The 12,423-nt window shown below is 40.4% G+C and overlaps 1 non-coding gene across 1 annotated transcript; it reads left to right on the top strand.

Moving 5' to 3' along the window:
* Nucleotides 1-10,802: 10,802 nt before the first annotated feature.
* LOC126401579 (U4 spliceosomal RNA) lies at nt 10,803-10,943 on the top strand. Its single transcript, XR_007571097.1, has one exon. It is a non-coding gene; the product is annotated as a U4 spliceosomal RNA (small nuclear RNA).
* Nucleotides 10,944-12,423: the final 1,480 nt, after the last annotated feature.

Below are 12,423 nucleotides of genomic sequence, written 5' to 3'. Positions count from 1 at the left end.
TAGTCCATGTTCTCTGCATTTAGCAAACATCCACCGGTAACCGTGAAGCTGTCCAGAGTACTGTATTTGGTTGCTAATGAATTCAATCAGGACCGCCAAGTCACAGAATGTTTTTCGACGAAAGTGTCCTCTTGCGTTAAGTAGTCGCTTCAGATGTCTCTCACATGAAAACCGTGTTTACTCGCGAGCATTGATTTAATGTCTATATTTGAGGCCAATCTCAAAATAAAACTCTATGAGCCTCTCCCACGGGTGAATGCGCTCCATTGTTGCGTTTGTTTGCAGTCTCTATGGGCCAAACTGACCTGGAAGTACATTACTTAAAGGAAAGTTTTGCGAGATCTCGCAAAAGCTTTGCGAGATATTGCAAATGTTTTGCGAGATCTCGCAAAAGTACTATTTTTTTTTTTAACCGCCTATTTTTTTTCCCCTTCCATGTCCCTTTAGGGGCTCCGTAGAATGGTAACTGTCACTGCACTTGTACACCCACAGTCCAGAAATACCATCACAAAAAAAAGATTTAATGCTTTTGAGAAAGCAACTCTTCAAACACTGTCTTTCATTATAACAGTGGTCTGCATTCCACCTCAAGCGAAAACAGAAGCTGCCCTGTCTGATCTTTGCAGACTTTAACTTGCAGACTGGTAATCCTGATGCTACAATGCGAAGGTTATTCCTGACTTCTGTCAACACATTGACTGTGCCAAAAGGACATTAATTACTCTGAATCATGTCTATACATCATTCAAAAATGGCCACAGAGCAGAATCACTACCAACGCTCAGAAAGAGTGATCATGCAGCCATCTTGCTGAGGTCTGTTTAGACCTGGTATTAAGATGCAGTTTGGTGAGCCAAACACAAGTGAACAGCCAAGACACATCTCTGTTCACACCTGTGCCTATCATGCATCTCCAGCTGACTACATGTGCTCACATTTCATAGCAGTTCTGTAACATGTTTGCAAGTGACGGAGGTTGTTGTGCCAGTACAGCTGGAGATCTCGCTGTCAGCAGAATTCAACAGGTCACCATGCATAGGGCAAAATGGTGGATGGTCACGCAACACATTTTCTAACTCCACATAAATTAGATAAGTTATAGAGCGTGCTGTCACCTGAACAACTGCAATGGGGTTCTGGGTATCCCCTCAAATACTGAGGAATTAACATCAGTGCCTGGTACGGAAACAGGACCGCAAGGCCTTGCGAAGAGTGGTTCATTCGACTGAACATACAATAGGTGTTGCTCTGCCTTGCCTAAAGGATATATGCATCAGGTAGTGCAAGAATAAGGTCAAGAGAATCATTAAAGATCCCAGCTACCTAGAAAACCTTTTCTCCCTGTTGAGGTTGTGAAGAAGATACTGAGAGACTCAGGAAGAGCTTCTACCCTCAGGCCATAGGGATCCTGAGGACATGCTGATGAGGACATTGCCCAAGGCTGTCAGTTACCATTTCAACAGTTATCATTAAGATATGGTTTTAATATAGACTTTATAAATCGTATTGTAATAGCTGACAAATGCACTTCAATAATCATTGTCTTGTTAGGAGAGCTAGTTCCCCTCCATATATCAGACAAAGGTATTCTCATTTTCATTATAAATGTACCACTTGCCAGAATCCAGCTTAACTTCTATAAAGGTGCACAAGAGATCACCATAGTTCAACAAAAACACTAACAAAACCAAATACATTTATCAGACAAACTTCAGAGTAATTTTATTTAAATTAGAATAGAATACATGAAAAAAGCCTGACAATAGCGTTAAAATCAAAGCTTTAAGTCCTGCAAAATTTTACAAAAATGTCCAGCACTTATTGAATGTCTGACTACATAAACATGCTCACTTTTGTTAGTGGAGTGTTGTTGAGAAGCAAATCACTTTGTTAGCTGCATCACAAGTATTATCAATCAAATCAAGTTAACCATCAGTACTGTAACTTCAGAGGAGGAAGGAATGTTTATCTAATTTATACTGCTATTCATCATAGTGTGTGACACATACTGCTGTTGCTTCTTTTGGGGGAGAAAAGTTTGCTTTAAGAACTGACACATTGCTAAGCATGCTTTATTCAGTGTTTCTGGTTTTAAATAATTTCTCATTAGATTGCAGAATTTTCAGGAACACTTGGCCCTTGAATATACATAAAAACAATAAAAAAGGCCAATTTATGAGGTTTTTGCTCAGCAGTGATTACATAAACACTGTACAGGCCATTGTGGATAAGTAGTTTTAGGCTTTGTAAAATCTCCATCACTTGCCAAAAATAAAAATATTTGCCATTGAAAATATGTGTTCATGGCATATAATGCAGTAGACAGATGTATTTGGGTGCCTTCTGAGCAGGGGTGTAACGGTACATAAAATTCACAGTCTGGTTTGATACGATACAGTGGTGTCACAGTTCAGTACATTTTCAGTATAGTAAAAAAGTAGAAATGCCAGAGAAATTTCCTTGATTTTTACAATTTTAAATGAATAAAAATGTAACAGTATAATTTGGGCTTTTGTTTTTTTGTACAAAGCAGTCAATTACAGGTTGGCTGAAATGGACTTGTGAAAGTCTGGGTAAAGCAAAATCAGTGATTTATTTCTTAACACATTATACATGTTAGATAATACTTGTTGAAAATGTGAAAAGACTGTGTAGTATTTAAAAACTATGTTAATACAAATATTAGAGAGCATAGCATCAGTGTTGTTTCTTCCACTCACTGTCTCGGCCCCCAAGTCCCACAAGCTCTCTGAGCTCTTTTAGTCGAATAAGTACATGAATAGACCTAAACATCTCTGTTCGATGCTACAATTATATAACCACAAGCTAAACAGCCATAACAAACATACCTTTCAATCTTTCTGACCAAATCAGCTATGCTGCTCACTGCTGTGGATGTGTGCTTTGTGCTAATGTTGGCTGCTGAACGAGAGGCTATAGCCTCGCAGCGGCTCTCATTCCCTGGATCAGGGGGCTTGTGCATTGTAACTATGTGTGTGCTGCTGGCTTAGCTGCTGGCAAGAGTCTGTCACTGCGCAGCAGCTCATTCTCCAGCTTGGTGGTCATGTATGTTACTGTGCTACTGGGTTAGCTGCTGAAGAGAGTCTGTAGCTGTGCAGCAGCTCGTTCTTTGGCTTGCTGTGTTTTTGTCCACCACTCTCTCTGACCATCATCCTCATAATTCACAGCGAAACCAAAGTGGAACACCTACGCACGACCCAGCTGACTCATACAGCCTTGTTCTTATGAGAGCTTTAAAATCAGGCAGAAAGACCAATTTATGTAGTTTCTAATCTTTTCAAAGGTTATTCTAAGTGAGAGGAGCAGAGCACATGAAAGCTTTCTTTTCCAGCACAAGTCTGTGCACTAGGAACAGACAATAAACCTAACTCTTGAGATCTCAGACTATAGCTACAGTCAGATCTCTGTTCAATCAAAGTACAAATCTACAAAGGGAGTTAAACCAGTATGACTTTATAAATGAAGAAATACCAGTGACTGAGCCTTCGAAAGGTCAAGGAAGGCCAACCAGCCCTGTAATAAAGCGTACAGTGAGGAGCAAGGGTTTTACAATTTGTAACAAATCTCAGTGCATTTCTGGTTTTGGAGGGGCAGACAGCATATTGCCTGTTCTGTCCTGTGGGCTGACCTGTGGAGCTCAGTGGCACTGAGAACATTATATGGACCATTTTACTGTTAGTAAACAGAATGACATTTTTTGGTGGGCGGGGTTTGCCTGGAGGCCAAACAATCCTTCACAGACATTAGCTAGAACTAGCAAGCAAGTTCTGTCAGCTTGTTTTAGACAATGGAGGAAGATGATGTGAGTAGTGCATTCAGTGCCGGAGTGCACTCTGGTACAAACTGGATGGTTCTTAAATTCGTAACGCTGTCTGAATATACTGTTCAGTTATCCAGAGCAACGCACTCTGGGAGTGGCAGAGTGCTCTCTCAGCACTTTGTCTGGGGAGACGGAGCAGCAGAGCGCCAAGGGTAGTGAATGTGTGATTAACTTAACTGTTTGTTAATTCATGTAGAAATATAATGCTCTGTTTCTTCGATCAACAAGACTCTCATATTAATGTAGAGCGTCAGACTGGATTTACGACCACACCATGTCAGGTCACTCACTCTCCTGGACTGTGAGTGTTACTTGAGTGGCTAAATAGTGGATGAATGATTTGACAGGATTGCTGAAGATGGGATGGACGGCTTTGTGGTTGATTACTATGCCAATCTTACAAAGGAGGATGAGACTTGATTGGTTTTCTACGGTTTGTTTTGCTATCGAAGCTAATGTTAGTGTTAGCATTGCGGAGAAATCCAATGTTACTCTTAATACTTCCACAGTTTCTGATTAGGTGGACATGATAATTTATAATACACATACCGTTATTCATCCCTACAACAGTAAATACTTTGTCCTTCACCTTATATGAAGTGTGTGCTGCACATGTAAGCAATTCTGATGATCGCCTCCATCCAATCCTTTCATCTTATCGCATTTAACTGTAGTTATCTGTGTTTTTGTTGACGGGCAGTGGCGGCTGGTGTGTGTTTAAATTTAACTTTTGGGCCACGACTCCTTCTATTCTGGCTCCCAATAACACAACAAGAAAACATTGTAAGACTATGCAGCCTACAGTCCTGTGTGGGGAGTCGTGTGTTTCTTCCAGCCAACAAACTGATGTTATTGTGACGTCAGTTTGTTGGCTGGAAGAAAAACAAACTGATGTTATTGTGACGTTGGGCCTAAAAGGTATTTTATTTACCAAATGTAATAGGATAGTTCAACATATTGTTAGATTCGTAATGTGTACCAAACTGACAGCCTTGTACTGAACGGTCCAATACAAATATGTGTATTGTTGCAGCCCTACCTCTGAATATTGTTAAAAAACAACAACACAAAACATAAAGTGGTCAAGTGCTATAAGGATAAAGAAAACACTAGTGAGCCTCCAGAGTCATTAATCAGAGTGTGTTTGCATGCATAGTCTATTGTCAGATTTATTTATCTGAAGATTAAGGTCACATAATAATGTGCAGTCTAAGCTAGGATCCAACTTGTTAAACAGTCTGTGGAATGTGTTCACTTCATCTATCTCAGCATGTATCCCAGAGGACCTCCACTTCACTAGTGTATCTAAAATATGCCTTAATAATGTTAAGATGTTTTGACTGTATCCCGGAGAAACTCTTTGAAAAGCAGCCATGTGCAGGAAGTTAGCCATCTGCATTCTAATAACTGCATAAAGTGTCATGTCAAACACAAAGTCACAGCCCATTTAAGTGACAAAACATAGTGCTTGGCAAATCTGGGCTAAGGATCCCTTACATCACAGTTGTTCTCACATTACCTTCTAGTTACTGTCAGTGACAATGAAGTAAATAATTGATTCCATTACAAAGTGTACTTTAAATCATTTTAGATCTTCGAGGCATCAAAATAGTATCAGGGTTCTGATTTTTTCAATAGGGAGGTAGCCAAAGAGCCAGACAGAGATAGGGAGAGACAAGAGCTGCTTTTACTTTGCTTTGTCACTGGTAGCCAAGGAAGAGGGCTGAAAGGTAACCAAGGCAGCATCTAAAACCACACTCTCCCACACACACACACACACACACACACACACACACACACACACACACACACACACACAGCTCTCCTTTTATTCTCTCTTTTTCTCTCACCCATTCTCCCTCTCGTTTCCTTTTGGCAACCTGACGAGAGCGGAAATAGACTTTCACCCATTGGCACATTGTCTGTTGTCTGTTCAGTGTGTTTCTCTGTCAGGGCTCTGAACTTAATGGGCAGTTGTTTGTATCAAGGTAATGTTAACACTCAGACTCACAGAAAGATAACTCACGTTTTGAGCCATGCCTCTTTTAAAAACATTGCTGAGAATCGACAAGATGAGTTGATCAAAGCTTTGGAGAGGTGGAGTCTAGAGTGACCTCCAGTAGACTGGTGATGATGTCAATGTGTGTGGCGTGAAAGGTCAAACCATCCACCAGTTTTCCTGCTTCTTATCCCAAAAGGCACCTGAGTGGAGGGATAGACATCTCCTGGAGACAGAAGCTAGAGAGTGTGTGTGTAAAATACAGTCTTAGAGAAGCACCATCGTTTCGTTCATTTTCTTCTACAATTAGAAATTTTCTTTCTTTGCCAGCTGGGAGCAGCAGGAGCAAGCTGAAAACATATCACCTTACAGTGAATGTGTTAGCAAACAGTTGCCTGCTACATTAGCACTCATTTGGAGTGGTGTGTCTCGCCACCTGGGAAATGTTAAGCATTCACTCTCCTTTTAGCTCTGTTTTGATCTCCACTGACTCCTGAGGAAATCTGTCTCTTTGGCCTCTAATTCTACACTATGTACACCAGCTAGTCTACGTCTTTGACTTTTCATAGTTTGGTGCTGAGCAGATAGTGAACAGGAGCTCTTTCACTCAAACCTACTGCCTGTTGCTGCCGCTACTGGAAATGAAGCTGAGTTTAAAAAAATCTGACAGAGTTTTGTCAGAGAACCAAAAGAATGAGGTAAAAGGGGCTAAAGGGCTCTATAGAGCTGAGGTGAACTGCAGAGTTGGTCATAATGTTTTGCGGGTTGGTGACTCTGGGCGATGCTTTTCACATTAAAAGTAATTCTTCATCCACAAAATGATTATTTGTACATCAGTTACTTGCCCCATGCTATGCTGAATTCATGAAGAAAACTTTGTTTTTCTCGCATGCTTCCATGGTGAACGAAGAATCTAAAAACTGAAAGTCTGTATGAACTGAAGTAAAATTATTGGTAACACTTTATATTAAGGTACTGTAATAAGCGTTAATTAATGCTTAATAAGCACCAATTAACAGTTAATGAGCACTTATAAGACAGAATAAGATGTTTATTACCATTAATAATTGCTCATTAACTGTTCATTTGTACAATATTACATCAATTGGCCAAAGGGGGGCGCTATAGCAACCAACTGAAATTGCAAACTTTGAATGGGCATATCTCATGCCCCGTATGTCGTAGAGACATGAAGCTTTGCACAGAGATGCCTCTCCTCATGAGGGACAAATCTGCCTCAAGAACCCATAACTTCCGGTTATTTGATGATATCGATTTTGTGTCTGTGTTTCTGATAAAAAAATAAAAAGGGGATTAATAATTAATTAATTACTCTTTACCAAAAAGATCAACGCGTAGGGATCCTTTACATAAGCTGTCAGACACAATGACATTCTGATCCTGTCAGTGGCAAAAACAAGCGCTTTTAGTGGATGTAATTTGGTGTCGCTCAATTGCCCATTGGGATTACATTGCAGCATGCTGCTGGCTGCAGCCCTCTCACTTAATACTGGACCAATTTCAAAAATTACTTTCTGTATTAGTCACTTAGACACAAAATGTGGGAAAATAGGGTCCAGGTTGAAAAATACTGGTTACCCTTTAATATTATTTTAGATAATAGATATGTGAATAATTCACCAATATACTGGCTAATAATTCTGGTGTTTGTGTGCTGGTGAATTATGTGTTAAGTGTGTAAACTAAGCTTTAACTAAGGAAAAACTCACAGTCTGTTTGTTGTTTGACAGGCTATAAAATCATTCACATGGTTATTAACATTATTGCTTATTATTTGATTCCCTAAACTACAGTAATAAAAATACAGTAACAGGAATACATCAAAATGTAATGAGTGTTATTTGTTAGTGGTAATTCCTGGTATATCACTGATATATGTTTTTGCCTCTCATGTCGTGGTCATTTCCATCCCCAGCATGTTCACTGTGCTCTGACGCCACAAGGTGGTCGTACTCGGTATTAAAAAGTACATGCACAGTATTTTCACACTCATGAAGCTGAGAGACTCAGTGTTTTAAATAATGCTGATGCCATGGGAAAATTAGGGTAATTTTGAGATTTCATGGGGAGAATGGTATAGTTATTGCAGCTTTCAATGGAAGTGCACCACTTCATATACATAGGTTGGAAATATCTAATTAGATTTTTCATTACCCCCACGCAGAAAGCACACTTTACAGGAGAGGCTCCCAGAGGCTGGAGATTGTGCGGGGGGCTGGGATTCAAATAACTGGCATATAATTTGGGAGTGCCCTGTAACACGACAGTTTTGGTCTGAGATGCAATTTCCTTTTTAATACTTTTATTTTAGATTAAGCTGACTTTCAACACTTTAACAAATACTTATTCGCTGTTCTGATATCTGCCGGAAAGAAAACCATCACAAGACATTTGCTGCGTCCTGACCCCCCACAATAGCAGAATGGATAGATATAGTTCATGAAATTTACATAATGGAAAAAGATTACCTTCTCACTTCATCTGTGAATGAATAGACAGTCATGGCCACATTTTTTGGTGTTGAGAAATTAATAGATCCCATAAAGGATGCCTATCGTCTCCTAAGCAACTTAAAAATAATGTACTGGAATGCCTCCCAAAATTGTTACACATTTACATTTTGTTGGCAGGTTAAGGTACATGTCTTTTCCACCTGCCCTCTCAGCTTCGTCAGTGACGGCTCAGTTCAACTCCAGAGCTCTCCGTCACCATTGTCACCTGTTTCCCTAGCAACAGCAGCATGGTGGCCGTAGCAATGGCTGTCAGCCTTGTCAGAGGACTATAGAGGGAACACCAACAACAATCAGTATTTTGGAGCTATATTTTAAGGTTTCTGTTTCCACCACTGGTTGGGGTAGTTTGAGCTGTCAGGACATCACCAGACTCACAGCTACCTCCCTGCTGCACACTCATCAGCCAGCGTTCACCTGTGAGATCCAGTTCTGCATCGTTCCCCATGAGGCGCTGCACCTGATCTCCCTATTCTCACTTTCTGGTGAGAGTCAAGAGAAGTTATGCTCCATGGGCGTGATACAAAACAGAGCCTTGGTACCAAACAAGTCACACACTGAATAATTAACTGTGTACCAAAGTGTTTCAGCTGTGTAAGCTGAGCTGCAGGCTAGTTAAATAAATGGGGATTAGGATAATGTGTTGTAAGAATACTATTAAGAGGAGTGTGAGAACTACTGCATGACAGTGTGTAAATATTAGGAATATCCTGATCCGATCTCAAAAATCAGTATTGGGGCATTTTTCAACTGATCAGGGCCGGCTTTATTGAGCTACATTGAGCCCAATGCTTTGTTTTACATCAACAGTCCCACAAGCGATTTTACACTTGGTTTACACAAGGTTTCATGCACAGCAATGTAATGATTGTCATCGTCGTTAAACCTCCAACTCACGTCTGTCCTCCATTCGGTATCCCACGAAACATGACATGCCATAAATAACAGAAAAACGCTGTACGAGATTTTATGTTACTTACAAGTTATGAGTCAAGTCAAGTCAAGTCAAGTTTATTTCTATAGCACATTAAAAACAACCTCAGTTGACCAAAGTGCTGTACAGGCTATGCATGTGTGTGCATATGAGCACAAGTTGCAGCTCAGCGTGAGAGTCTCTTGCATTTTGTTGTTGTCTCTGGCACATGGTGTTTCACCATAGGCAAAGGAGAGACAGACAGCAGTGGAAAGCCCGAGACAACCACACTCATGACACTACTGCAAGTGCAACAAAAGGCATACAAGCAAAAAGCAGTAAGAGTATTTTATTAATGTAATCAGCACATATGTACAGACGAAGACAATAAACACTTAAAGGAATGCAGTATTCAGGCAGGCTAAAAAGGATGAACTGAGGCAACACTGAAAAGAGGGAGACAGGAAAAAGGTAATGCTGGCCAATTATAATTCTGATCATCAGCTGGCTCAGAGCCTCAATGCTTTTTATGTTAGATTTGATGTTCATGATTTTAGCAATAAACACTCTGAGATCAGAAACAGACTTCTGTTGGCCCCTCCTTTAAATCCTTTTTTTGATAAACAGAGTCTCATCAAGTTTTTTAAAAGGTGTAAACCGAGGAAAAGTCCTGGGGCCTCATGTACAAAGGATAAGTACGCACAAAAACGTGGCGTACGTCCTTTTCCACGGCAAAGTTCAGATGTATCAAGAGTGAAATGACCGTGGAAATGTGCAGTGCCTCACGCCAACTTCATGGCTGGCGTACGAACGTTTCTACAGCTGTTGATCCTTTGGCGACACTTAGACGTGATGCTGGGAAACTGTGATAATAAATAAATGTGAAAACAACTAGTCCTCAAAGTGATGTGCACATCAGAGACACATAAACAATTAACACTGATGAACAATTAACACACCCACGTGTCTGCAATTAGATGAGTGGATATAAAAGCATGCGCAAAGTGGTGCAGAAAATGCCATTAACAACAATGGATGCTTTAGCAGGCACGGCGTTGAGGTGACTAAAACAATATGGTCAGCTCTGGCAAATTTTGTTGTTCTATGAGGAGACTTAACATTTTCTGTAAATGTTACATCCTGTACTCTACTGTAGTTGATTCTAGGTAATCGTCCTCTATAATGGAAAGAATGAGCCAAGATCTGTGCTTTCTCAGGCTGTCTTTAAGTCATCAGACTACCATTTACCAGTTTTAGACAGCCTGGATCCTTGATTAAATATGCCTTTATTTGTAATCTTGGTTTACCCCAGTAGTCTAACAAAGAAGGTATTCAAAGAGTTTAGTATTTCCCCCATCCCCCATGACTGCCACTACATGGAAAAGGCATGGTTTGTAGTCAATAAGCCAATCACATGCAAAATCAGCATTACTGTACACCCCATCAGGTTAGAGAAATGCACCATGTGTGTTGTGAGTGTTTGACAAGGACCAATTTAATCTTGTGGAGGTAATGGGCATCCTTTCGCAGAGGCAATATCATAGTCTATGAAGTTTTACTGAGACGTGATTATTGCTAGTTGAAAACTTAACCCAATACCCCGCCGGGATGACTTGAAATATAGTCAGCTCAGGCAATTTTTGTTGCTCTCCAAGGAAACGTACAAGTCTGTTCTAAGGTTAAATCCTGCACCCAAGTCTAGTGACCATGGCCCTAACATGGGTGAATGTAGTCAAGTTTCTTGCTCTTTCAACCTGTCTTTATATCTGAAAGTCTGTACAGTCCAAATTGAAAAACTACTTTTGAAATCTGCAATAGAGAAGAAAACAGTTTTTGCAGCGGGCTGGGTACATAAATATATGCTGTAAATTTGGTCATTTTAACATCGATGACTTTGAGGATTGGCTTGCTAGTTGAAAACGTAACCCAATACCCCGCCGGGATGACTTGAAATATAGTCAGCTCAGGCAATTTTTGTTGCTCTCCAAGGAAACGTACAAGTCTGTTCTAAGGTTAAATCCTGCACCCGAGTCTAGTGACAATGGCCCTAACATGGGTGAATGTAGTCAAATTTCTTGCTCTTTCAACCTGTCTTTATATCTTAAAGTCTGTACAGTCCAAATTGAAAAACTACTTTTGAAATCCGCAATAGAGAAGAAAACAGTTTTTGCAGCGGGCTGGGTACATAAATATATGCCGTAAATTTGGTCATTTTAACATCGGAGACTTTGAGGATTGGCTTGCTAGTTGAAAACGTAACCCAATACCCTGCCGGGATGACTTGAAATATAGTCAGCTCAGGCAATTTTTGTTGCTCTCCAAGGAGACGTACAAGTCTGTTCTAAGGTTAAATTCTGCATCCAAGTCTAGTGACCATGGCCCTAACATGGGTGAATATAGTTAAGTTTTTTGCTCTTTCAACCTGTCTTTATATCTGAAAGTCTGTCCAGTCCAAATTGAAAAACTACTTTTGAAATCCGCAATAGAGAAGAAAACAGTTTTTGCAGCGGGCTGGGTACATAAATATATGCCGTAAATTTGGTCATTTTAACATCGGAGACTTTGAGGATTGGCTCGCTAGTTGAAAACGTAACCCAATACCCTGCGGGGATGACTTGAAATATAGTCAGCTCAGGCAATTTTTGTTGGTCTCCAAGGAGACGTACAAGTCTGTTCTAAGGTTAAATTCTGCACCTGAATCTAGTGATCATAGCCCTAACATGGGTGAATATAGTCAAGTTTCTTGCTCTTTCAACTTCTCTTTATATCTGAAAGTCTGTACAGTCTAAATTGAAAAGCTACTTTTGAATTGACAAAAGAAGGATTGAACAAGGGATAGTACAGCCCTGGGCTGACTCTGGACATTGGTTTGAAAGGGGTGAATGGAGGTTATTGTTTTTGCGAAAGGATGCATATTATCTTTTGGATAACCTCCATTTACCTCTGTCATAGCAATGTCCAGAGTCAGACCAGGGCTGTACTATCCCTTGTTCAAGCCTTCTTTTGTCAATTCAAACCAAGCCAGCCAACACGGGTCAATCCCAAGATGCACTCTCCACGGCTGAAAAGTGAAGCCAACACAGAACTTCCAAAAACTGCACTTGAGCCACTTGAGGCTGGCTCCAGAAGCAAGCCAATC

Source organism: Epinephelus moara, chromosome 14, assembly GCF_006386435.1.
Source record: "Epinephelus moara isolate mb chromosome 14, YSFRI_EMoa_1.0, whole genome shotgun sequence".
NCBI classification, from domain to species: Eukaryota; Metazoa; Chordata; class Actinopteri; order Perciformes; family Serranidae; genus Epinephelus; species Epinephelus moara.
Note: the sequence above shows the minus strand (reverse complement) of the source record. Positions and strands in the feature narration are given on the sequence as shown.